General features: G+C 54.5%; 1 protein-coding gene across 5 annotated transcripts in view; it reads right to left on the reverse strand.

Annotated features, from left to right (window-relative positions):
* The window catches only part of PTPRS (protein tyrosine phosphatase receptor type S), a 236610-nt gene that overhangs the window by 69495 nt on the left and 141137 nt on the right, over positions 1 to 25978 (reverse strand). Inside the window, exon 1 of one of the 5 annotated variants that reach the window (XM_057709363.1) lies at positions 2547 to 2644. The exons of the other annotated variants lie outside the window; for them this stretch is intronic. The gene's annotated coding sequence lies outside the window, so the exon portion shown is untranslated. Of the gene's footprint in view, positions 1 to 2546; positions 2645 to 25978 lie in introns of those variants that run through there. 5 annotated transcript variants of the gene reach the window in all.

Raw genomic sequence — 25978 nt, forward strand, 5'->3', positions numbered from 1 at the left:
GGGGTCTTGAGGCTCATCTGCGCAACCCTGACTCTCAGGGACTTCCCGGGGCCAGGGGAAGGGAAGACAGATGACACTGGCAGCGAGGCTTAAGGAAAAGGTCCCTAGCGACACACAACCTCTCCGCCCTCACACCCACCTCCCCCACACCTCTCCAGCCCCATCGCCTCCCTTCAGGGCCAGGGGACTTTCCTGCTGCCTGGAACCCCTTTCCCAGGGCCTCAGAGCCCCTGGAGGGCAGGACCTGGGCCTCCGGTCTCCCCGGGTTGCTGTGTCCCCAAAGTGTGAAGCAGGGTCCAAGCTCTAGCTCTGTAGCCCTTGGTGAACCCCTCTCCCTCCTGGGGCCTCAATGTCCCCCCCTCCACGAGGCAATGGGCTCAGGGTGGGGCCGTGGAGGGCTGGCCCTGCCACCTTCCTGGAATGGGCTAGGACCAGGGCTTAGAGACCTGCCTTTAATTGAATATGACTGAGTACTGAGTGCTGTATTGAGTGCCGTCCCCAAGGGTCCCCATGGCCGGGAGCGGATGGGCAGGGCAGCTGGGGAGCCAGGCCCAGTCCCTGAGGGAGTCATGGGTAACGCCAGCTGGGTGCCCCCTCCACGTGCTCAGCCCTCTTAAATGCTCCCCGTGCTTCCTTCTGTTGGACAGTGGAGGAAACTGAGGCTCAGAGAGGACTAGCTGCACATCGAGGGTCACACAGTATGGAGGGGCTAGGTTGGGTTAAGATTTGAGGCCAGAGATCGGCTCTCAATCAGGCCCAGAGTCCACGCTCTCTGGGTACCTAGCCTGCCAGGACGGCCCCTGCCAGCACGTCCCCCGTGCCGGCTTCATGGAGGAATCTGAAACACCAAGATCAGGGCGCGCCCCTGCCCTGCTCACACCTGCCAGGGCTCCCCAGCGCCTCTGCTCGGTGTTCTGGGTGTGCCCTGCGGCCTCTTCCCACAGGTCACCACAGTGCTCAGAAAGAACGGGTCCACCTCTAGGCCTTTCTTAACACTGGTCCTCCTTCCACAGGGGCCTGCCTGTCAATTCAACCTTCAAGCCATAGCTACAGAACTCCCTACCCCAGGCTGAGCTTGGACTCTTTCCCCAGCCCTGGGACCCCTCCTCTGCCCAGTCCTGACCCCCTACCCTGGGGCTGGAAGTAGCTATGTTGGACTCTGCCCCTCCACTGCTCTAAAACCTTCCATGGCTTCCATCAAAGTCCATTAAAACCTACACTCCTAACCTCAGCCCCCAGAACTGCCGGTGCCACCGTGCTGTACCCCAAGCACCTTGTTTGCCCCACGGGTGCCCCTACTCACTGCCTTCTGGCTCCACAGGGGTATCTGTGCACGCTGTTCCTTCTGCCCAGCACACCTTCCCTTGTCCTCCATAAAACCTCAGCCTTCATGCTCATCCTCAGGTCTCGGTGGACCTGTCACCTCCTCTAGGAAGCCCTCCTGGATGCCCCAGGCAGGACCAGGGTCCCCTCTGGGCTCCCCCAGTGCCAGTGTCTCCCATCACAGTTCTGCTCCCGTCATACACCCGTCATCCTCCAGGATGAAAGTCTTCTCCCCACCCTAGGAACGTGCATTTATGAGATGCCTACTACATGCCCGGCCCTACTTGGCACTTCACCCACACTATTCCCGTGGTCATGTCCATTTCAGGGGAGGACACTGAGGCCAGAAGGAGCCGCCACAGGCAGCAGAAGCCAGTGTGGACACCGCCTCCAGCTGCAACTTACATCTGCTTGTGTGTGGGGGGGGGGAGGGGGTCTGCTCAAGCCTTAAGCAATGGAGATGAGGCTCAACGAGGGTCAGGTGAGTCCCATGAAGCCCCTCTAAGGTCGCCCAGGACTCTGAGTAGGAATCCTGGGAAGCAGCATTCTCTAGGCAAGAAAGGGGGCTTCAGAGGCAAGCAGCTTGGGGGCAGGAATGGAAAGCGGGACGGTAGGGGCTGATGTGCCCGCCCGATCCCTGTTTATTAAAGCCCCCACGAGGCACAGCACTGATCTGCAGTCCCTAAGCCTGAGGAGTGCAGGGACAAACTCAGAGAGGAAAACTTTCTGTGAGTTATGGGGGGTGGCTAAGAGCAGAGATCCCAGCCGCTGATCCCCCACCCCCAGAGTCCCGCCACCTCCTCTGAGGAGCTGGGGAGCAGGTCCCCAGCGGAAGGATGGCGAAGCCCCCTATCAGAAGCCCGCTATCGGAGCACCCGCTCCCCGCTGCTGGCAGCGAAGGCTGCCCCAGGATGGCTCCGCCCCCGGGAGGTGGGGGAAGAGGTCGGGCTGGGGTCCAGACGGGGGAGGGGACCCCACAGAGCATAACGGTCCGGAGTTTTCCAAAGTACGAGAGCGACCGGCCTGAATGGGGGGGGTAGCGCCAGGCAGCGGCGGCCTCGAGCTGTCCCTGGAGGGCGGGCGGCTGGGCCAGGCCGCGCGGGGCGGGGGTGCGGGGGGAACCCGGGGTCCCCCCCCCCGGGAGCCTGGGTAGGGGGCGAGGAGAGGGACAAAGCCCAACGCAGACTGGGCCTCGAGGTGGAAGGGGGTCCCGACGCACTCACCCTACGGCTCAGAGATCGGTGCCCGGGCCCCGCGCTGCCTCGGCAGGGCCCGCTGCAGCCCGACCCAGGGTCTCCCCGGAGCGCGGCTCACAGCGAGGCCTCGGAGAGGCGGAGGCCCAGCGAGTTCGGCCTGGGGGCGGGGCTGGGGGCGGGGCGGCCAGGGGGCGGGCCCGGGGAGGGGGCTCCGAGCAAACCTCGGGCGGGGCCCGGCCGGAAGTAGGGCGGGGGGAGCAGTCACGAGCCAGATCTGCGGGCACTGGGAGCCGCCGTGGATGGGGGTCCTGTGCCGGGGAGGCCTCCAAGGAGGGCACTGGGTCCCCCGCAGTGTGCACAGACATGCAGGGGCGCCCCAAGGGGCACAGCCCAAGACCCTCCCTTTGGAAGCCTGCTGCCAGGGGGAGCCCCTACCCTGCTCCCCCTTCCCTTCCAGGCGCTGATTGTGGCCATGGCAACGGATGAAGGGGCTGGATGCTGGACAGGGCGGCAGAGGGCTCCCCAGACATACCCAAATACAGGAGGTCGACGAAGGGGCAGAAGATCCCCTCCCAGTCTGGGTTGGATGGCAGAGGCCGCGCCCCCTGCAAGCACAGAAACCCACAGGGTGGGGGAGGGGCACAGGCACAAAGCGCCTTCCCTCCTGCTGGGAGTCCAGTTGGGGTCTGGGGGGATGAACGGGGACGCCGTGGCTGAGGCCCCCACCCAAGCCACAACCCTGAGGAGGGGGCGGAGAGCGCAGGGCCAGATTGGAAACAGATGGGGCCACCGTACCAGGCCCGAGACACCCGATGGGGGGGGGAGGGAGGGGGAGGAGGGGCGGCCCCACCCAGGCAGCCAATCCTGGCTAGCGCTGCTGCCCCGTGCGGGTTTGAAAACTCCAAGGGAAAGGCCAGGAACGCAGAGGCCCAGCGGGTCCTGGGAGCTCGGGGAAGCGATCAGGGAGGGGTAGGGACTCTGACGGAGACCCAAGGGCCGCGGGGGGCGGGGGGGGGGTTGGTTCCCCCATCTGACCCCATCCCTGGCTAATTGGGTTCAGCTCCGCCGTGCTCAGCCCGGCTCCCATAGCCAACATGTATTGAGATTTTAGTATATTCCAAGTGCTGTGGCAGCTCACATCACCCCACCATCAATCATCCCCACTTCCCAAAGGGGTTAGGGAGGAATAGAGAGAAATTACCAAGGTCAGGAAGAGCGGGGGTTCAAACCAAAGTTTGGGTCCAGAGGCTAAGCGTCCTTACCCACAGTGCTACAGGAGGCCTGGAGCCAGAAAATGACAAATCACTATAAATGCAAAGCCCAGGAAGAAAGGGCAGTGCTGGAGACAGACAGGCCCCAGCCTCTAGAAGCACAAGGCCCAGTGGGACAAAGAACATGGGCTTTGATGGGTGGCACACAGGCAGCCAGTTGAGCCCCGAGATGCCCCTAATAGGGACAAGGACGACTGACTTCCCAAGGTGGCCCATCCCTGCTACGGCTGCCTTGGCAGGTCCACCCCCATCTCTCCCCAGCACCTAACGCACCCTCCCCTGGGTGATCTGCCTGTTTCCTGTCCGTCCTGCGCCTCAGTCCCCTGCTTTGCGAAACAGAGTGTATAATCCCACCTCCCCTGGTGTGCACTGGAGTCCTCGAAGCACCAAGCACAGAGTAAGTGCTCTGTGAATGTCCGCATGCACACCCTCCACCTGGCCCCTTCTACATGGAGCACACAGTAGGCGCTGCTAAACACCAGATGCTCTGACATCTCCCCTCCCCCACAGCCTTAACCCTGGGAGGCCCACAGTTGGTGCTTCATGGAGGTGGGACCCCTGGCACCCCAGCACCACGTGGGAAGCACACAGGAGGTGCTTTGGGTCAATGTGGGGGTAGAATCGAGCGGCAGAACCTTCCCCGGTGTGGCAGGGCACACGGTGGGCCGTCAGAAAACTCCCCCAGGCGCGGAGTAGGTGCTTGGTTGGCATCTACAAGCTGATGGCCCAGGCAACAGGCTTGTGTAGAATCAGCTTTGAATCCAGGCACATCCCACATGACCTCAAGCAAGAACAACCTGCACCTTTCAGGGCTTCGATTTCCCCATCCGCAATACAAAGGCAACAGGCACCCAAAGAATCCACGTTGTCAGGACACCTGGGGCTGTGAGAATCGGTGCAGAAATGCCTGTCTCTGGGTTGCCCAAGGCGCAGGGGATGGTGGCTGAGGACCTGGCTGGCCCTGCCCTGTCTGGGCCCCTTTGCCCATGTCTCTCTGGAGATGACCTCTTGCTTCCAGGTGAAGGAGGTGACCGCAGTAGGCTGGGAACACAGCCACCCCCATTGTAGGGGTGGCGGAGATTTGGAGCCAGAACGAGACCTGCATCTGGCCTCCCCCAAGCTGGGCAGCCCCGTCTGCTCGATGCCCCAAACGCCCCCCCCCCCACCCCAGTCATGGCTCTGATCACCTCACATGTCAACTGTCAGGACATGGGTCTGTGACCTCGGAGGGTAGAGCAGGGTTTGTCTCTGTCTGAATCAGAGCACGTGCCCTGTGCCGGGTCCCCAGCACACAGCAGGTTCTCAGCAAACACTTCCGTAACAGCCAGGATGGTCCTCACCCCGGAGAGCCCTCTCCAACTTCCTCCTCCCCGAGAGGCCACACTGTGCGGTGCCCTCGTCACAGAGCAGGCATCTTCACCTGCCCTTTTTTTTTTAAACAAGCATTTCGTAGCACCTACTGTGTGCCAGGCCTGGTGTGTGGCACTGGAGACAGAGCAGTGACTAAGACTGCCCAAGATCCCTGCCTTCATGTTCCTGATGCTCCAGTGTGGGCAATGGGTGGGAAACAAACAAGTGCTATAAAGATGAACAAAGCAGGGGAGGAGGGGACGCGTGGGGTGGGATGCTGTATGAAGTGGGAGGGTCAGGGAGTGGGGAGGTGACCTCTGAGCTAAGACCTGAAGGAGGTGTGCATCCAGGCAGGGGGCATGGCATGTGCAAAGGTTCTGGGGCAGGACCGTGCCTGGCATGGTGGAGGGACAGCAAAGAGGCCTGTGAGGCTGGAGAAGAGTGAGCGAGGGAGGAGGGGAGGGCAGGGGTCAGGCAGGGCCTTAGGCTACCCAGAGGGAGATGGGAGCCCTGGTGGGGTCCGACTGTGGTGCTCACAGCTACTCTCTGGTTACTGCAGGGAGGACAGACTGGGGGTGGGGGGAGCCAGGGGACCAGGGCAGAGATGATGGCGCAGGTTCAGACAAGCAATGAGGGGGCTGATCAGGTGGAGACAGAGAACCGGGAGGGAGGGGGACGGGAGGGCGGGGGAGCATGTACATTCTGGATAGACCATGAAGGCAGAGCCAAGGAAATTTTCTAAAGAACTGGTTGTGGGGTGCAAGTTAAAGAGGGGCCTCAGGATGAGCACCTTGAGCATTCTGACCTGAGCTCCTTGAAGGTTAGAGCTGCCACCTCCGGGAAGCCCTCCCTGACTGCTCTGCCCACCCAGTGCCCCTGAGGGCTGACCCGGGAGCCCAGGAACGCTTGGCTGCTGTGTCCTCTGTACATACCCAGGAGGCAGCTGTCCTTGGGATGGAGCATGGGGCTAGATCACGTCAGCTCCTGCAGCTGGGACATTTGGGGGATAATTTTTTTCAAAATAACTTTTCTTCTAATTATAAAATAGGCGCGTGCAGCAGAAAATTAGGGGAAATCAGCATAAAGAAGAAAATAAAAATGGCCCACAATCTACCCCTCTCCTGGAGAGGAACTGTTAGCAGGTGGTCATTTTCATTCATTCTTTCCACAAACACTTATTGAGCACCTACTGTGTGCTAGGCCACCGAGGACACAGAGGTGGGACGACAAGCCCCCCTGCTCTCCCAGGGCTCACAGAGAAGCAGGAGAGAGAGAGATCTACAGCAAAACAAACATTGTCAATAACATGAGGCCAGAAGTACTGAGAGGCACCAAAAAGAAAATAAAATGAACTGTAAGGCTGTAGAGGCACGGAGGGGTCTGGGGGGACCTCTCAGAAGACCTGGATGAAGTGAGCAAATCAGATGGACAAACTCCTATGGGGACAGAGTTTCAGGCAGGAGGAACAGCAAGTACAAAGGCCCTGAGGCTGACTGCCTCCTTCCAGGCTTTCTCCAATGTGTGTAAATGGGTACACAGAGATCACCACTATGAAACCATGCGCCAGGGTCCAGCCCACAGAGTTTAATGGGTCCTCACTTGATCTCCAGTATAAACAGCGGAGAGAGATGTCCTCAGACAAAGCTGTGACCCAAGGATAGGGTGATTCAGTTGGGACGGTCACAAAACTTTGAAACCTGCCCTAATGTGGCAGCTCCAGGTAAAAGTGCACCCTGGACATCCCTGGGTAGGAAGGACCCCAACTCCCAATCCCTTCCCTGACTTCACATTTGGTGCCAAAATTCCTGAAAATTTCATTTAGGGGCAACCACCAAACTCCACACCCTTGGCTTTGGGAGCAAGAGAAAAACTGGTTGGACAGCTTCCTCCTTTCTCAGGCTCCAGGGCACACGGGCCCCAGGTTGCCCAATGGGCCCCTCCCCACCCAGCTTGGCATTCATGTCCTGGGGCAGCGAGCATGTGCAGACCAGCCTGGTGCCCGCCTCGCCCATGCTCGCATCATGGCCCTGGCGCCATGTCTGCCTGCCAGCCACACCGCAGCAGGCACACTGCCCGCCACTGGCACACCCCAGCTCCTCATCTGCCCTTTTCACCTTCCGGTCCCCAAGGCCTGGCTACCATCCTCTCCTTCTGGACAAATGCAGGATGCTTTCAGGTACAGCTAGATCCAGCAAACCTGCTCTTCCCTCTGTCCTCCCCTACTCAGCTGATGGCATCTCCATCCTTACAGACGTTCAGCCTAGAACCTGGGGACTGACCCTGACTCCTCTTCTTCCTCACCCCTACGTGCTGCCAGTCTGGAAGTACTCTCAAGTTTCCCTCCTAAATTTTTTCTGAATTTGCTCCTCTCTCTCCAGATGCCCTTCCCACCCTGTCCAGCGCCCATGAGTGCCCACCTGGACCAGTACAGTCACCTCTGTCCTGGTCCCCCAGCTCTGGCCTTTACTCCCCACAATCTGTCCTCTTCACAGTAGCAAGAGGGTGCCTGTGAGCACCTGAGTCAGCTCCCATCCCTCCTCTGCCCTCAGCCCTAGAGGGCTCCCACCTCTCTCCAGGAAAAGCCAGGTTCTCCCCACTGCCCATAAGGCCCTGCACAACCTGCCCCATCCCCTCCCTGCCCTCCCCTCCTCCCTCTCTCCCCCTTGCTCACACAGCTCCAGCCACATGTGCCTCCTCGCTGTTCCTCCAACACATCAGGCATGGTCCTGCCCCAGGGCCTTTGCACATGCTGGTTCCCCTCTGTCTGGAACATCCTTCCCCAACATTTGCATGGCTGTTTCCTTCTCGCCATTCAGGTCTCCCTGAAACATCACCTCCTCAGAGAAGCCGTGGTTGATCACCCCAGCTCAGGTACCACCTCCATCAGCCTTTATCACACATCCTTTCTCTAGCCTTTTTTTTTTTTTTCCTTTGGCACTTATTTTCATCTGAAACTATCTACTTCTCATTTACTGTCTAGATCCACGCTGTCTGATAAGGAACCACTGGCCACATGTGACTAAATGAAAAACGAAATAAAATTAAACAAAATTCAAAATGCAGTTCCTTGGTCACACCAGCTGTGTTTCCGATGTGGCTCATGGCCACAGTATTGGCACAGACATGGCATACTTCTGTCAGTACAGAAGGTTCTGTGGATAGCTCTGCTAGAGGCGGTGTGAGCTGGGAGGGCGGGCCAGGTTTGCTTGGCCACTGCTGGGTCCTAGGGACTGATATACAGTAGGCACTCAATAAATGCTTTCTAAGTGAATGAAAGAGGGACATCCCTGGTGGTCCAGTGTTTAAGACTCTGCACTCCCAATGCAGAGGGCCCGGGTTCAATCCCTAGTCAGGGAAAAAGATCCTGTATGTCGCAACTGAAGATCCTGCATGCTGCAACTAAGACCCAGTACAGCCAAATAAATAAATATTTTTAAAAAAATAAATGAATGAAAGAACAAACTAATGGCTAAGAGGCCTTGTGAAGTCCGGAGGGGCTGACTTGCAGGACAGGGCAGAGATCAGCAGGCACCATCTGCAACCACAAGTCCACACAGCTGGGATCTGAACCTAGGTCTACCTGGCCTCCGTCCCAGGCACCCTCTGGGGGCTGCTCCTCCAGCCCCAAGGGCAAAAGTTTGTAAAAAGCTGCTCCAACCACATCAGACTCTGCTGTGCAACCAGGCGCCAACATGCTGACTCAGCCAGAGGCAGCAGGGTGAGGGGTAGGGGGTGGCGGGTTGTGCCCCCGCCAGGCATGGTCCTTCAGGCTGGGCCCCCTCCAGGCCTCCCCATCTCCCACTTTGAACCAGCTGTGGCTGCTTTCATGGATCTGGCCGCATCCTCTCTGCAGGATGCCTCTGCGCTCACCAGGTCCCCAGTGGGGACGTGTGTGGCATTCCCCCCAAATCCTCCCCGCCTTGTTCCTGACTTCTGGCACATTCCAATAAACCCTCTCATTAAATCTCTCATTCAACTGGCTCATGCCGTTCTGTTAAACTAATTTACTTTAGAAACTAACTCTATAATGCAGGGCTCTAACTGCTGAGCCTTGAAAGTCACCAGAAAAATTATTACAATGAAACTATGTACCTAGTTCTTCCATTTTGCCTGGATACTGTTGCTAAAGCCAGCAGCCCGATGGGATGTGGTTATAGAGAGATGGGCAGATGTTGGTTTTAAAGATAACCCTGCACCTGACTGAGACTTTCTCCTTGACCTGTTACTGACCGAAAGTGGAGTCGTTGCTGGTCTGTGCTGCTGGATGCCTCCTCCACAGGTCACCCCAAAATAGTCTCATCCTGGGAGTGGGTCCCCCACTTCAGGACTCATGGCCCAGAGGAGGCAGGAGGCTTAGGTTCTCTTCCCAGCTCTGTCCCCAGGGAGCTAGGTGAACCGCCCCCCCACACCCCCCCCCCACCACCAAGCAAGTTCTTGCCCCTCTCAGGGCCTATGTGTCCCTACCTGTGCAGAGGACGATTCGGTTTTCAGTGCCCGGGGCTGATTTTTGAGGGTTCAAGGCCTTTGAAGATGAGGGAAACTGAGGCACTGGCCAGAGAGGTCCCCAAGACAGGGCTTCATGCAGCTCCTGACCAACGTCCCTCATAAGGGTGGGGCCCAGTCTTGGTCCCTGCTGAAATCGCAGCATCTGTCCTGTGCTGGGCCCTATCCTGAGTTCTGGGGACATAGCAAGAACCAGTACAGACAACCTCCTAGGGCTTCTCTTCTAGGCAGGAAGAGCAACAGATGGAGGCACGCATGCAAAGATGTGAGTGAGGAGGGAATTCTGGGCAAAGGGCACAGCATGTGCAAAGGTCCTGTGGTGGGAATGAACACACTAAGTTCTAGGGAAAGAAAGGAAGATGGGATTAGAGGGGTAACGTGGGGGGATGTCATTTGAGGAATGCACATATTAAGGCATGAACAATTATCACATTTCAGTAACAATTATTTCACACATGCACCCACATTTATAGAGCACCTGCTGTATACCAGACTCTAAGCTGAGCACTACGGACACAGGATGAGCCAGGTAGTCCTGGCCTGGCGTCAGGAAGTTCATAGGCTGTAGGGTGAGCAGACGGGGGCTCTGGAAGTTAAAAACCAGAGGTGTGATGGTGAATACATCTGGCATGGGGGCAGGGCAGGCTTCTGGAAGGAGGTGATATCTATGATGTGAAGTGGTATCTAAGAAGGGAACCGGGAGAGAAAATCTAAGTGGCACTGGACTGAATGGAAGAGGTGGGAATAGGAACCTTGGGCCAAGTCCCATCCCACAGGGGAGAAGCCTGAGGGGCCAGGAGGCCACTAGGGGGGATGGGATGGCAGAGCTGGCTTCCCTGCTTGATCCAGACCTGCTGTGTGAGCTCAGGTGCCGGCACGACCTCTCTGGGCAGCTCCCCAAGTTCTCAAGTCCTGGGTGACTGGGGGGAAGTTGATATCTTTGGAGAGGGGTTGGGACATGGACCCAATCCTACCTCTCCCAAGACCTCAGAATGCTCATTAAGACCCAGTATGGGGCAAAATGCTCCAAACCAAGCTGGGCACACAGAAGGTGCTCAATGAGCACACTGGCTCCTGTTCCTGGCTCTTCCCATGGGCCAGGTATCCACGAAGACATTCACTGAATCACCTCAAAGACTGGTGTTATTATTCTCCCCATTTTTCAGTTGGGGAAACCGAGGCCCAGAGGTTGGGCCCATATTCTCACCACTAGGAAGTGGCAGAACCAGGACTTGAACCCAGGCTGGTTCTCAACTCCTCCCCCACCCCACTCAGCCAGTCCTTGCCTTCCCCTCCTCCTGCCTGACTGGAGGTCACCCAGTCCTGGAATTGGTGGCAAAGCCAACCTAACCCATCTGTGACTTTGCAGCCCACACGTGGGTGGGGCTGGCCGCCTCGTGGAGGCACAAGGATGAATCACTGGCTCCCAGATGTAACAGCTATTATGATTAATTAATAATTATTCCCCAGCAGTGGCCCCCAGCAAGCAGTGCTCATTTAGGAACCATGATGGAGGGGGTACAGGTTTGGGTGAAGAGAGTGGTCTGGGCTTAGCAATTGTCCCGGGAGATCTCACCTCAGGGCCTACGCACTCTCTGTTCCTCTGCTGGGAACACTCTTCCCCCTGAAACCCACCTGGCTCCCTCCCTCACCACCTCTGTGCAAATGTCACTTTTTCAGTGAGATTGGGACTCCCTCTTTAAAATGTTGCCTACTACCCTGGGCCCTCCCCGGTCCCTTTCTCTGAATTTTATTCCTTCTAGAGCAACATACCACTCTCTCCACATTTGATACGGGTTTCATCTGAGCTTTGTTTGCTCTCTAGGTCCCCAACTGGAGTGCTAGCTGCAAGAGGGCAGGAGATTTGTTCTTGCAAATTCCTCCTGCTAGGACAGGAAGCAGCTGGCGCACAGCAGATGCAAACCTTTGTGGAAGGGACAGTCCCTCTCATCTGCCCCTAGAAGCAATCTCTGTGGCTGGTTTCTGTCAACCTTTGCATATTTTTCCCAAGCAGTTACAGACCAGAGGTAACACCAGAGTACAGAGTGGTTGTTTTTCTTCCATGAAATTGTGTCATCCTGTATCATTTCCCAACTTCCAGTTCTTCTCAAGACACTGTATCTACGGAGCACACACATCACCTGCTGTGTGTAATCTTCCATTATAAGGCTGTGTCCAGTTATTGCAATCCCCTGTGGATGGGCACTTAGGTTGGCTCCCCTTTTTTTCTCAGCTTCAACCAACACCTGTGAATCTTTGCATCCACGCCTCCCACATCTCAGTGCAGAGAGATGGGCACCTGGAGTGTCTGCACCTCCCCTTTGGGTCTGCTAACACCACCTCTAGGAACTTACGTGAAAGACACAGCCCCGTGAAATGACATGTGTAGAAAGTCCTCACGGCAAAAGACTTGAAGCAACCTAAGTGCCCAATGATAGGGGATCGGCTAAACATACAACAGAGCAAGGGACCAAGTAATGGCACAAAAGATTCGTATTATGAGACTACTATCACAGCTGTGAAAAGGAAAGAGAGCCAGATGTATAATTATGAAATTCCTTTTAAGATGCTACATTTCTAAGTGGGGGAGGAAAAAAAAAACCCCAAGGTACAGGACAGCTTTTAAAAGATGCTACCATTTGGTTAAACAAAGGAATACAAATCTACCTGCCTACTGAATGTTCACCGAAAATGTCTAGAAAACTGCACTCTCTAAAACAGTGGCTGTGAGCCACACGTGGCTATTTACGTTGAAATGCAATAAAATGGAATAAAATTTAAAAGTTGAGTCCCCATTTGCGCTACCCACATTTCCAATGCTCAACAGCACATGTGGCCAGAGGCTACTTTATTAGAAAGCATCGGGAGAGAGTATTTCTAACACTGCATAGAAGATCTGCTGGACAGCGCTGCTATAGAACAGGGGCCAGATAGCTACAACCCATGGACCAAATCCGGCCCACTGGCTATTTGTGTCAATAAAGCTTTACTGGCACATGGCCACAGCCATTCATTCACATACTGTCTCTGGCTGCTTTCATGCTACAATGGCGGCACTGAATAGTATTGACAGAGACTGCCGTACAGCAAGACTGAAAAGATTTACTATCTGGCCCTTTACAGAAAAAAGTCTACCAAGCCCTGTCCTAGCAGGATGCTGGTGGCTGCTTCTGGGGAAGGAGACAGGAAGGGGACTGAGGATACAAGGGGAGTGGTGGTAGAGAGCCTCTCCCCTGTGTATTCTCCTGTACCTCCTCAATTGTGTCTTACATATATGCGTTATCTGGCCAGAAAAATTAAAAATAAAAACAAAAGATGTTGCAAAGTGGGGATGCTGATTTATTCTCCTGCTGTTGACGCCCAGGCGTCCCCCTCCCATTTCCACTCTGGATATCATCAAGCTTCAGACATTTTTGCCAAGTGGATGGGCAAGAAATGGATCTTGCTGTTTTAATTTGCATCTCCTGGGCAAGAGACGGGGAATCTTTAAATACGGATAAATGCTTGTCTACTCATCCATCAGTCCCCAGACTCTGAAAAGCCAGGGACCCCATCCATCTCAGTCACTGCAGCATCCCAGCATCCATGTGGGGGGCCAGGCAAACGGGTGGTGCCCAATAAGTGTGTGTCGCGTGGATGAACGAGGGCCCGAGGGAAGTGGACCCGGGGCTGGGGCTGCCTTACAAGGCCTGGGGTCCTTGGGGACAGCGGTGGACGTCGACTGCCAAGCCCAGCTTCTCCGAGGAAGGCTCACCAATGGACCAGGGGCCGGCTGGCTCTCCAGCAGACCAGAGTTGCTGGCCCCTTGGACAGGAGCCTGGGGACACCCTTCCTGGGGACTGTGCTCAGCAGAGGGGGTGTGGACAGGCTGGGGGAGAACCTTGGGCTCCAGGCGGGAGAGAGATTATATATTCATCAGAATCTTAAACAAAAGCCCCCGCGGCCGCCGCCTGTCAGCCAGGCTCTGGCTTTTATGGTAATCGGGGACGAATTACCCACAATGCCCGGCCAAGCGCAAGTGGTTCTTGGCCCAGATCCTAAACTAATTTTTATATGTTCATGTGTATATAATTTCGCTCACTCCCTTCTGTTCCACTTCCGTCATTACTGGGAGCATCGGGGGAGGGGCAGAGGGGAACCCTGAGTATAAAGCAGAGGGTGCTCATCCAGACCCCTCACCCCGCCCCCCCGCCCTCAGGCCCGCCTGGCACCCGCCCTGGGCTCAGAGCCTGTGGAGGTGGGAGGTGAGTCCCAAGCTGGAGCCAAGGGGAGCCTGGAAACTACCAAGAACTAAAGCTGGCGGCCCGGGGGTGGAAAACGCACAGAGGAGAAGGGAGAGGAGCAAGGTGGGGAGGGTGTGTGGGCCCACGAGTGCTGCACCACATGCTGTGTGGCCTGGGGCAAGTGCCTTAACCTCTCTGGGCTTCAGCCTCCTGGACGGTGAACCTGGCCTCCTCCGTATGAACTGGAGGCTTCCAGTGAATCTCAGAACTTCTGCCCCAAGAGCCCCAGTGGAGCTTGGAGGTGGCAAAGCTCCAGCTCCATCTAATCCCAAACGTGTAGTGTTTTTTTTGTTGTTGTTGTTTTGTTTGTTTGTTTGCCACACTGTGTGGCATGTGGGATCTTAGTTCCCCAACCAGGGATCAAACTCACACCCCCTGCAATGGAAGCGTGGAGTCTCAACCACTGGACCACCAGGGAAGTCCCTAGCGGGCTGTGTTCTAAGTGCTTTGTACATATTAACTCACTTCATTCCCTTCTGATATCATTCCCATTATAGGGATGGGGAAACTGAAGCTGAGAAAAGGATGTGCCTTGGGCAGGGGCCACTGGCTTCTTTGCAGCATGGGACACTGGCCCCAGATCATACCCATGGGCTAACTTAGGAGCCGCCAGCTCCAGGAGGTCCCCTCCAACACCTGCAGAGAAAACCAGTCCCTTTGTCTTCTGGAAACCTTGGTGGGTGTCCTGTCACACGGGGGTCCCCATGCCTGTCCCTCAGGCCAGAGATCTAGGAGTTATCCTTGATTCCTCTCAACCCCACCCTGCACCCACTGCTTGGCCAATCCACTGGCTCTTCCAAAAAAAATCTCCCCAGAATCCACCCACTTCTCCCCTCCTCCACTGCCTCCATCTGGTCCAGCCCCATCATTGCTCACCTGGACAAGCACAGTCACCCCCTCCCCCACCCTGGTCCCCAGCTCCTGCAGTAGCTAAAGAGCGCCTGTGAGCATCTGAGTCAGGCCCCATCCCTCCTCTGCCCACAGCCCTCCAGGGCTCCCACCTCCCTGAGAGCAAAAACCCAAGTCCTCCCCTCAGCCCACAAGGCCCTGCACGACCTGCCCCATCCCTTCCCTGCCTTCCTCTCCTCCTTCTCTCTGCTCCAGCCACATGGGCCTCCTCACTCTTCCTCCAAAAGGTCAGGCATGGTCCTGCCCCAGGGCCTTTGCACAGCTATTCTCTCCTCCCCTGCCAGAAACACCTTTCCCCCAGATCGCCACATAATTCACTCTCTCACCTCCTGCTGGTCTTTACTGAAATGTCACCTCCTCGGAGAGGCCTGGCTTGATTCCGTAGCTAAAACAGTCCCTTCTTATCACCTACCCCTTTCCTTGGCTTCGTTTTTCTTAAAAGTATCCTGTAGCCTCTTAATAAATATTTAATTTATTTGTGTATTGTTCTCCTTACTACACTTCACAAGGACAGGACTTTGTCTTCTTCACCACTCTATCGCCAGCACCTGGGTGAGGGCCCAGCATACAGCAGGTGCTCAGTAAATAGCCGCTGATGAATCTCTAGGCCCCCAGCAGGGTTCTGGGCTGCGAAGAGGCACTATGACTGTTTTCTCAACACTCAGAGCTTTTCTTGGGATCTGAAAGAAAATATGAGAACTGAAACTATGGGAGGTTTCTGCAACTGGTCCAATGGGAGCAGCCAAAGAATAAAAACATTCTAATCCCTCTAAACTGTTAAGGGCAAGCCTGTGCTCACTCGCTGGTGGCTGGAGCGGAGACTACAGACACTCTGTAGGGTGGCCAGGTGAGAGCCAGCGAATGCTAAAACGTGCATTCCACGTAGAACCTCTTACTCGTGCTTGAAGGCTGTGCATGAAAAGCACTGCGGCTCATCTCATGTGAAAGTGAAAGAGAGAGAAAGGGGGTGGGGGGCATGACCATCAGGAGAGGGCTGGGCATGCCAATGGCATAGTACACAGCCCAGAAAAAGGAGGTGAAGGCTCTGTACCTACTGAGTCTGTTTGCGACAAAGCACAGCATGGAACAGTGGGTGTAGGATGTGTGAATAAGGGCAGAAGAGACCAACAGACTGGGATTTGCTAATGATGAAATAATAATAGCAATAATAACAATACCTGCTCATATTTTAAGACCATGTATTATGTGCTAGACACATATCTCACCCTATTCTCTCTATTTTACAGAAGACAAAATTGAGCCTCAGAGAGGTCAGGCCGCTTACCCAAAGTCACACAGCTTGGAGGTGGCCGAGGGGGGAATATGAGCACAGGTTACCCAGCCCTAGAGCCGGACCTAGGATGAGGGGACAAAACTCACAAGTGGCTGAGCTCAACACCTGGCACACAATAGGTGCCCAATAAATGCCATGGAGGACTTCCCCGGTGGCACAGTGGTTAAGAATCTGCCTGCCAATGCAGGGGACAAGGTTCAATCCCTGGTCCAGGAAGATCCCACATGCTGTGGAGCAACTAAGCCTGTGTGCCACAACTACTGAGCCTGTGTTCTAGAGCCCACAAGCCACAACTACTGAGCCCTCATGCCACAACTACAGAAGCCCACGAGCCTAGAGCCTGTGCTCTGCAACAAGAAAAGCCACTGCAATGAGAAGCCCACACACCACAACAAACAGTAGCCCCCACTCGCCACAACTAGAGAAAACCCACGCGCAGCAATGAAGGCCCAACACAGCTAATAAATTAATTAATTAATTTTTTAAAATGTCATGGGGATGCCCAAGGGCAAAGTGAGCAGAGAAAGGACCAAGCCCAGGTGGAAACGGTGAGTTACTGAGCAGTCAGTCAGGTATCTGCTGGGAAAAAAGGACTCCAGCAATCAATGCAAACATGTCTGAAGCCGGGCATCGAGGAGCGAGGTGGCTGGCTCGGAAGAGAACAATTGGCTGCCAGTCTCATTTCCTCCTGTGACAGAGATGGGCAGGGCTGGCCGGAACCCACGGCTGGCATGAAGCCAGGGCCAGCAGGGACCTCCCCACCTGTCACCCATGATGTGTTCATCAACAGAGAGGGGAAAGTCATGACCATCCAAGGTGGGCGGCAGGAGGGGGGTGTGCATAGGGAGGGGAGAGCCTGGCCCAAGGTCAGTGTGGCCCCGGAACACCTTTCCTCTGCTCTGCCTCAGTTGGACCAACTCACCATTCAACCTGTGTTTACAGAGAACCATATGGGATGCGGTCCAAGACCACAAGTTTGACGTGAGCTTGGTTCCAGGGTCTGCTCGTTGCTTACTCTGTGACCTCAAGGAAGTCATTTCCCTTCTATAAACTTCAGTTTCCCCATCTGTAAAGTGGAGTCATTACTTCCTGGCTTGGGACAACCATCCCAAGCCATGGGCTTTAGATTCAGGGCAACCCAAGTCTGAATTGTGGCTTAACTTCCTTCTAGCTAAGTGGCCTCAGGCAAAGCAGTTTAAGTAATCTGGGTCAGCTTTTCTTTATCTTTAACAAGGAGTTAAAGGCGCCGTCCCTCTGAGCCCCTGGATCAAGCCATGCCTGAAGCTGGTCTAGTCTAACATCAGCCTTCTTGGTTACAAGAGCCAATCAATTCACCTGTTTTTTTCTTCTTTTAAGCTAAAGTCAGGGACTTCCTGGTGGCACTATGGTTAAGAATCCACCTGCCAATGCAGGGGACACAGGTTCGATCCCTGGTCTGGAAAGATCCCACATGCCATGGAGCAACTAAGCCCTGCACCACAACTACTGACCTGCACTCTAGATCCCACAAGCCACAACTACTGAGCCCACGTGCTGCAACTACTGAAGCCCGCATGCCTAGAGCCCTTGCTCCACAACAAGAAAAGCCAGCACAATGAGAAGCCTGTGCACCGCAACAAAGAGCAGCCCCCACTGGCCGCAACTAGAGAAAAGCCTGGGCGCAGCAATGAAGACCCAACACAGCCAATAAATGGATTAATTAATTAATTAAAAACCAAAGTCAGTTTGATTTGGGTTTCTCCTCCTTTCAAGCTTCATGCCCTCTGTGCACCTGAGGATGAAGCCTCACTAGCACCAGGGCAGGGAGCTGAGGATAACCTTCCAGGTCATCCCTGCTCAAGAGTCAACCTGCTGAGGGGCTTCAAACAGACCCAAACCTCTGGGTCTCAGGTCTTCCAGAACGCAGATGCTGGAAAGCAACACCCACACGGTATCCTCCAGACCTGGGACTGAGGGCAATGCCTGTTTACCAAGCACCTACCTTGTGTCCGTTGACTGGCTGCCTATTATGACGCACTGGTCCAACATCTACCATGTTGCATTTAGTGAGCACCCACTATGTGCTGGGCCCCGTGCAAGAAGCAAGATTCCACCACTTCACCTCGAAGGCTCACAGCCACTTTGCAAGGGAAGTCTTTGCCCAAGCTGTTCCCTCTGCCTGGAACACCATTCCCTCCTCTCTCTGCCCAAGTAACTCCTACTCAACCACCACATCTTAGATCAGCTGCCGCCCCCTCCAGGAAGCCTTCCTTGACCTCCCCTCCCATCATTCCCTCTCAGAAGCTTTCATTCTCTCTCCCTCTTCCTCATCCCAGTCATGGAGCTGACGATTTCTGTGTATTACTGAGGTTAAGCTGCATTATTATTTTACGTGTCAATAAGAAAGGAAAAATGCTGCCAATTAAACTGAACACTACTTCTTTTTTCTTCTTTTTTCCTTTGGCCACGCTGCGTGGCACGTGGAATCTTACTTCCCCAACCTGTGATCGAACTCGTGACCCATGCAGTGGAAGCGTGGAATCTTCACCACTGGACCACCAGGGAAGACCACGGACATGACTTCCTCATCACACAAAATTAACATTTGATAGCAACTGAAAGAGCTTTTTCAGACTTCTCTGGACACAGATTTTGATCACCTTTCTCTCCTGAACATAAATGGAAAGTGTAAGTAAAATATATAGTTCAAGTTTTCCCAAACCGCCCCTGTGTTCCAAGCCCAGCTCTTCTGAGCTCCTTTCCATCCCAGTGCTGCTGATTTGGGGTTTTTCACGTGACACCGGTCCCTATGCGGCCAGGCCCCAGGCACCCAGCATTTCCCACGGGTGGCTGCCCCCGGATTTCCCTCTGAGCCTCTGACACCCTAACGGATCCACAGAAGGTACTGACAAGTCCATGGAAGCCTCCCACCCACCCTCGCGTGGCCCAAGCACTGTGGTTTTATCAACTGAGATTTTGGGTGCTGCAGTGGTCAAGACAGGAATAACCGATCTGCCTACAACTGCCTGGAGCACAGCGGGACCTCAAAAAATATTACTGGGATGACAAGCAGATAGCTGAGTCTGATTTCATAGGAAATGAGAGTTCAGAGAGGTTGGGTAAAAGCCACAAAGTCACACAGCTAAGGAAGAGGTAAAGGCAGATTAAAATCCAGGATCCCTGGCTTTGTCTATCTGCCCACAGCACTTACAATGTATCTTCCTAAAATGGGGCAGGGCAGGGACCCCAGCCAACATCTTGACCAAGAACTCCAACTCACAGGAGCCTTTAAGTGCAGGTGATTTAAAAAAAAAATGATACAAATGAACTTATTTAGAAAACAGAAACAGACTTACAGATATCCAACACAAACTTATGGTTACCAAATGGGAAACATGGGGGAAGGGATATATCAGGAGCTTGGGATTAACACATACATACGACTATACATAAAATGGATAACCAACAAGGACCTACTGTACAGCACAAGGAACTCTACTCAATATTCTGTACGAGAAAAGAATCTGAAAAAGAATGAATACATGTATACGTAGAACTGAATCACTTTGCTGTACACCTGAAAGTAACACAACATTGTAAATCAACTGTACTCCAATACAGTTTTAAATAAATAAATAAAAGGGGTCCATCTATACAGAAATTAGGAGTACGTGATGGCCGTGAAGTGCTTAGGGAGCAAGCTGCACCCCAGCCAGGCCACCCAGCCACTGTGCAACATCTAGCTGTGTGACACTGGGTAGATGACTCAACCTCTCTGGGCCTCAGTGTCTCCACCTGCCAAATGGGTATAAGAGTCTCTGCCTCACAGAGCTACCATGAAGATTAAATCTACGAAAAGTCTGCCTTCAAACTCTATCCCAAATCTCCCCACTTCTCCCCCATCTTCTGCTTCCACCTGGCCCATCCCCTCATTCTGCCTGGACCAATTACAGTCACCTCTGCCCTGTGTCCCCCACCCCCACGGTCTAGCCTCCACACAGCAGCCAGAGGGCTCCTGTGAGCATCTGAGTCAGGTACCCACCTCTCTCCTCTGGGTAAAAGCCCAAGTCTTTCCCACCCATGAGGTCCTACATAAACTGCCTCCACTCCCTCCCTTCCCTGACCTCCCCTCCTCCCTCTCTTCCCCTTGCTCACTCTGCTCCAGCCACATGGGCCTCCTCACTGTTCCTCCAACACCCCAGGCATGGTCCTGCCCCAGGGCCTTTGCATGCGTTGTGCCCTCTGCCCAGAACATTCTCCCCCAACATATCAACTTGGCTCCCTCCCTCGCCTCCATCAGGGCTTTACTCAAATTGTCAACTCCTCAGTAAAAAGTCGTCCCTAAAACCCCACTTAAAGTGACAGCCTGGGACTTCCCTGGCAGTTCAACGGTTAAGGAATCTGCACTTCCACTGCAGGGGGTTCCATCCCTGGTCAGGGAACTAAGATCCTGCATGCTGCATCATGTGGCCAAAACAATAAAGAAAGAAAAAGGAAATAAAAAATGAAAATAAAATAAAAGTTAAAAGTAAATTTAAATAAAAAATTAAAAATTAAAATAAATGAATAAATAACATAAAACCACAGCCCTCATCCCTCCACTCACGTATCCCTGTTTCTCTTTTATTGTGTTCTCTTATCACCACCTGACATGACACATACCTTGCGTATTATCTCTTCCTGATCAGAACCTGAGCCCCACAAAGGCACGCACTTCCTCCCCACCGGGCCCCAGCAGAGACCCAGCACACAGTAGGTGCCCGGATGACAAGGCACAGATGTGGGGGCGGCGATGGCCGCAGCTGAACCAGCCGCCCGGCCTCTGGGGCTGGCTGGCTGCGGAAGCCATTTCACGCCTCCTCCAGGGGGGCCCTTCCTGTCCCCATTTCTGAGCCATCCCTGGACTCTGCCCTCTGCCCCCCTTCCTGAGCCTCCAGCCACCACCTGCTGAGAAAACGCAGGAAGCAGAGGCGGCCTCCTCAGTGCCAGTGGCCTGGGCTGGGCATGTTGGCATGTTCCTTTGGGCAGTTTAATCCCTGCCCTTGTGGGCGGGAGGCCCCAGAGGTTGAGCCACAACCTCCAAGGCAAACAAACAGATCGACTCGAGAAATGTCCATCTCGCTGATCCGCTCCCAGGAAGAGGCGCCACACTGGAAGGCGCCTGATGTCTATTTAGGGAATAGACATATTACTTACGGGCGCCATGTCACCCTCACTCCAAGCCCAGCAGTAAGGCTTCACCCTTACTCACTCATCGGATCCTCCCAAGGACCCTGGGAGGATGGGGTCATCGTTTTCCCTGTTTTACAAATGGGGACACGGAGGCCAGGAGATGAAATCACAGCAGATGAGGAACAGAGCTCAGACTAGAACCCAAGCCATCTGGTCCTAGAGTCTGGTTCTTAACCATGAGTCTACATGGTTTCAATGAATACGAGTAAAAAACACGACAAGAAAACGTCTGCAACATCTATGGGCCATTTGCTGTGTCCTTGGCCCGGCAGGTACACCTTATCTCTCTGCCACCTTCCAACAATCTGGTGACATGCACCCATTCTAAGGATGAGGAAAACTGACTCCCCGAGGGAGGACATGATTTCCTGAAGGTTCCAAGAAGCGGCAGTGCCCAGAGCTGGAGCCAAATTCACTCCATCCTCCCCTGGGATGGGTAACAGAGGCCATTTCAGAGGGGGCCCGAGCGCTATAATGAGGTCGGCTTACACCTTAAGAACACCTGCTGTATGCCGGACCTCGAGTGGAAAACCCTCACGGGTCTTATTTCCAGGTGGGTAAACTGAGGCTCAGAGAACTTCAGCCATCTGCCTGAGTCCTAAGATGTCCCCATTTCACAGACCGGTGAGCCAAGGCTCAGAGACGTTGCTTCACATGCCCAAGGCCACACGGCCAGCAAGAGGTGGCGCTGGGACTCGAACCCAGGGCTTCCCGACCAGACTTGGAACTGTGGGCTGGCGTGAGCCTGCAGTGGAAGCTCTCGGCTCTGCAAACCAGACGCCCCTCGGCTGCGATGGAGTATCCACGGGGACCCACAGCACAAAACCCCAAATGACAAGTGTTGGGATAGAAACAGCCTTGTGGGTGGCTGGGCTTCCTCAGGCGTAAAAACGGGGCGGGGGGGGGGGGAGGACACCTAACACCAACTGTATTTTTAAAAATCCCACAGCAATAAGGAGGCCGGCCCGTCAGCACAGCGTCACGTCCGTAGGCAGGCAGAAGCCCCAAGACGCAGGGACGCGGCTATTTTAAAGGGGCTATTTCTGGAGGCCGAGGTGAGAACACGGGGGCGAGAGGATCAGGAGCAGCCGCTGGGCTGCCCGAACTGGCCGACTGTAGGGGGAGGGGGACGTGAAAAGGGAGAACTCGGGAGCCACTTGGTCGGTTGGTGCCAATGCAGGCGCTGCCACCAGCCAGCTGGAGGACCTCAGGCATCTCAGAGCCTCATTTCTTGCCCAGTGAATGGAGATCCGTGTGTGCAAAACATGCACAGGGCCCTCCTATGCACAGGCGCTGCTGTGGACACAGCAGAGGAGGTGGGCAGGTAGGAGGCAGATGATAAGTAACAGGCACAGAACATGGACATGGTGACAAGTGCTTCCAGTAAAAACAGAGCAGGAGAGGAGGGGAAGACGGGGAGCCAGGTGGAGAGGTGAATTTTGTAAATAACAATCTCACAAATTATTTCCCAAACAATAACGTTGTGAATCTTCATAGAGAGGTCAGGGGAAGTCTCGCTTAAAAATGAGCAAAGACCCGAGGAGAGAAGGAAGAAAAGCACCGTGTCCTGAGGCTCACCTACTGCCACTATTAGGGTCAAGTTGGGCTGCAGATGCCAAAAAACTCACAAGAGAGGCGCAGTTTCTCTCTTCACATAAAGGAATCTCCCAGGTTAGACTTTAAGGGCTATTTTGCCCACCCCTAATCATCAGGGTCCAGGTTCCTTCCATCTCTTTGATTCCCTATTCTTATTCATGATACCTGCGTCTCATGGTCCAAAATAGCTGCCTGGGTGCCTACCATCACCTCTGTATTCCAGCTGGGGGTTGGGGGATAGGGAAGCGTGCGGTACCTCCCTTTGAAGGCATTTCCAGGAAATTCGGTTCCTTTATCCCACTGGTCAGAATTGAATCATGTAGCACAGACAGCTGCAAGGTACACTAGGAAATGTTTTGTTTTTGTTTTTCACCAGGTGGCTATGTGCCCAGATACATCAAAGGGTTCAACTGCTGTGGAGGAGAAAAAAGGGATATTGGGAGACCCCACCACAAACATGTGGCCCGATGGGGTCAGGTATTAGTTTCAAACCAGTGTATCTGAGAGACTTTGGTCTGGACAGAGAAGGCAGAGGCCATCAGGGCCAGCCCCCTGCCAGGATGCTCTTCACTCATCCCAGACTCTGCCTCCCCAAAGACCCCAAGGTCAGAAACTGTGGCCGCAGTCCAAGTTCAGCCTCCATGTTTCCAGGGGCCCCCCGGAAGGCAGGACTCCACCTGTGGTCCGCGCTAGCTAAGCACCGGGGCCCGAGGCAACTCCCATCCTACCTCACGCCTGCCTAGTGAGGATGCCCGGCCAATTCATCTCCTTCTCCTCGGTAAACAACTGTCAGGGAAAATAAATAGTTTTTAATAGGCTCATTAATTGAATTCAGGGAGAAATAACCTTCTCAACAGCCTGGGGAAAAAGAATACTGAGACACACAAGAGAAAGTCCCAGCACCCCGGTCCGAAGGTGGAGACCCCCAAACAGTTCTAGCCACGTTCAGCCACACACACTTGACCAACAAGGGGGCCGTTCCCCTCCCTGGCTTTTTCCAGCCTTCTCAAGGTGGGAAGTCTCCCGTGGGTGCTAACGGAGCTTTAACGCCTCAGTAGCCCTTGGCCTCTGCTCTAAGCCTGTGACGGCAGCAGGATGATTTAATATCATTTTTTTTTCCTTTTTTTTTTTTTGCTCTCATCACATTTATTTTAAAGGTTCTGCCTCCTTATGTCAAGGACATACCAGGTTGCCCATTCATGAGAGTAAGACAAATTTTTCTCCTTTGAGTTTTCAAAGAGAATGGGTTTCAAGAAACCTACCAAGTCACTAGGAGGACCAGGGAGGTAGGGCAAAAGGCACACACACCGCTGTGAGCAATTGAAATTTGGGGGGTGTCGGGGAGAGCACTGGACGGGGAGTCCAGAGGCCTCAAGGCAGCCCACAGGGTGACCGAGGCATAGAACTAGAGGGTCAGAACGGACCCCCTGCACCTGCCGAGGGCTCTGGCCACACAGGCGTGCCTTGGTTTCCCCACCGTGGCTCAGGTGGTCCTGGGGCAGGCCTCCTGTAACCTTGGATTATAGCACCGGTGTGGCCTGTGGTTTTGTCGGCCTGGCGCTGGCCCCTGGCTCCTGACGGCCTGCTCTCAGCATTGCAGTGGGAGACTCGACACCTCTGGGAGAAGCCAGACTTGGGTCCTACTGCTCCCAGGACCCCCAAACCCTTTGACCCGCAAAGCTTTGTATGCAGGTCCCCCGATTTGCCCCAGAAGGCATTCACCATTATACTGTATTGTAGATGTTCAGCCAGTTACATCTTTGCCAAGCATACTCAGCACAGACCCTTCCGGTCACTCAAGAGACAGTCTTGCTCCCATTTTACAGATGAGGAGACTGAGGCTCAGGCAGGCGAATCCACTGGCCCAGGGTCATACTGTGCCTGAGGCCAAGACTCGAACACGAGTTCTTCAAATGCTAAATGTGATCCCCCAAAGGAAGCCTGGCCCATTCCTGGAGGCTCCTTGATGACTTCCGTACCTATGTGGCCAGACGCACAGGGTGTCAACAGGGCTATGTGAGTCTTAAAATCTCCTGGCCCAGCTACTATGTGCTTCGGGGGTCCCCTGTTCCTTTGGGCTTCTCTCCAGGAGACAGGAAGCCTCATAGACTGTTTCGGGGCTCCCTGACCCCATGATACCAGTCCTCAGTGCCTCTGGTTCTCAACTGCTATTCATCACAGCTTCTGTATCAGACAGCTCAGACATGCGGAGACTCAGAGAGGGCAAGCAAGTAGCCGAAGTCACACAGCACCTCCACTGGGGACTTGGGTTTTCTAGCCTCCCTTCCCAGGGCACTGGGAATTGAGCCAAGGTGTCTGAGCTGCCTGATGTGGGGCTTTCCCGGCCATGACCCGCCTAATCTGGACAATTAGACACGCCGGTTCTAGTGTAGGAGGACAGTGGCTCTCAAAAGTCAGGGAGGCTGGTCTGGGGCAAGGGAGCCTGGTGGAGCTCCTGTGCTGAAAAGGGGGGCAGACAGACCATAAAACAGCAACTGAGGAAGTAAAATAAAAAGGGGGGGTACTTCTCTGGTGGCACAGTGATTAAGAATCTGCCTGCCAATGCTAGGGACACAGGTTCAAGCCCTGGTCCTGGAAGATCCCATGTGCCGCGGAGCAACTAAGCCCCGTGTGCCACAACTACGGAGCCCGTGTGCTGCAACTACTGAAGCCCGCATGCCTAGAGCCCATGCTCTTCAATGAAGAGCAGCCCCTGCTTGCCGCAACTAGAGAAAGCCTGCGCACAGCAACGAAGACCCATCGCAGCCAAAAAAAAAAATGCTGGGGAACACTGGCCAGATAGGGTTGGCCTGGCCTGAAACGGAGCTGCTCCTGGCAGAAGAAACAGCAAGGACAAAGGCCTGGAGGTGGGAGCAGAAGAAAGATCAGGGTGGCCGGTGCAGAATGAGTGAGGAGGGGGTAGGTGGAGAAGCTGGCAGAGGACTGGCTGGCAAACAGGGTTTTGGTGTGCCAACCAGAGAGGCAAAGCAACTTCCCTGAAGTCACACAGCTCGTAAGGCAAAAACAGATCTCGAACCCAGA

Source organism: Hippopotamus amphibius, chromosome 15 (genome assembly GCF_030028045.1).
Source record: "Hippopotamus amphibius kiboko isolate mHipAmp2 chromosome 15, mHipAmp2.hap2, whole genome shotgun sequence".
NCBI classification, from domain to species: domain Eukaryota; kingdom Metazoa; phylum Chordata; class Mammalia; order Artiodactyla; family Hippopotamidae; genus Hippopotamus; species Hippopotamus amphibius.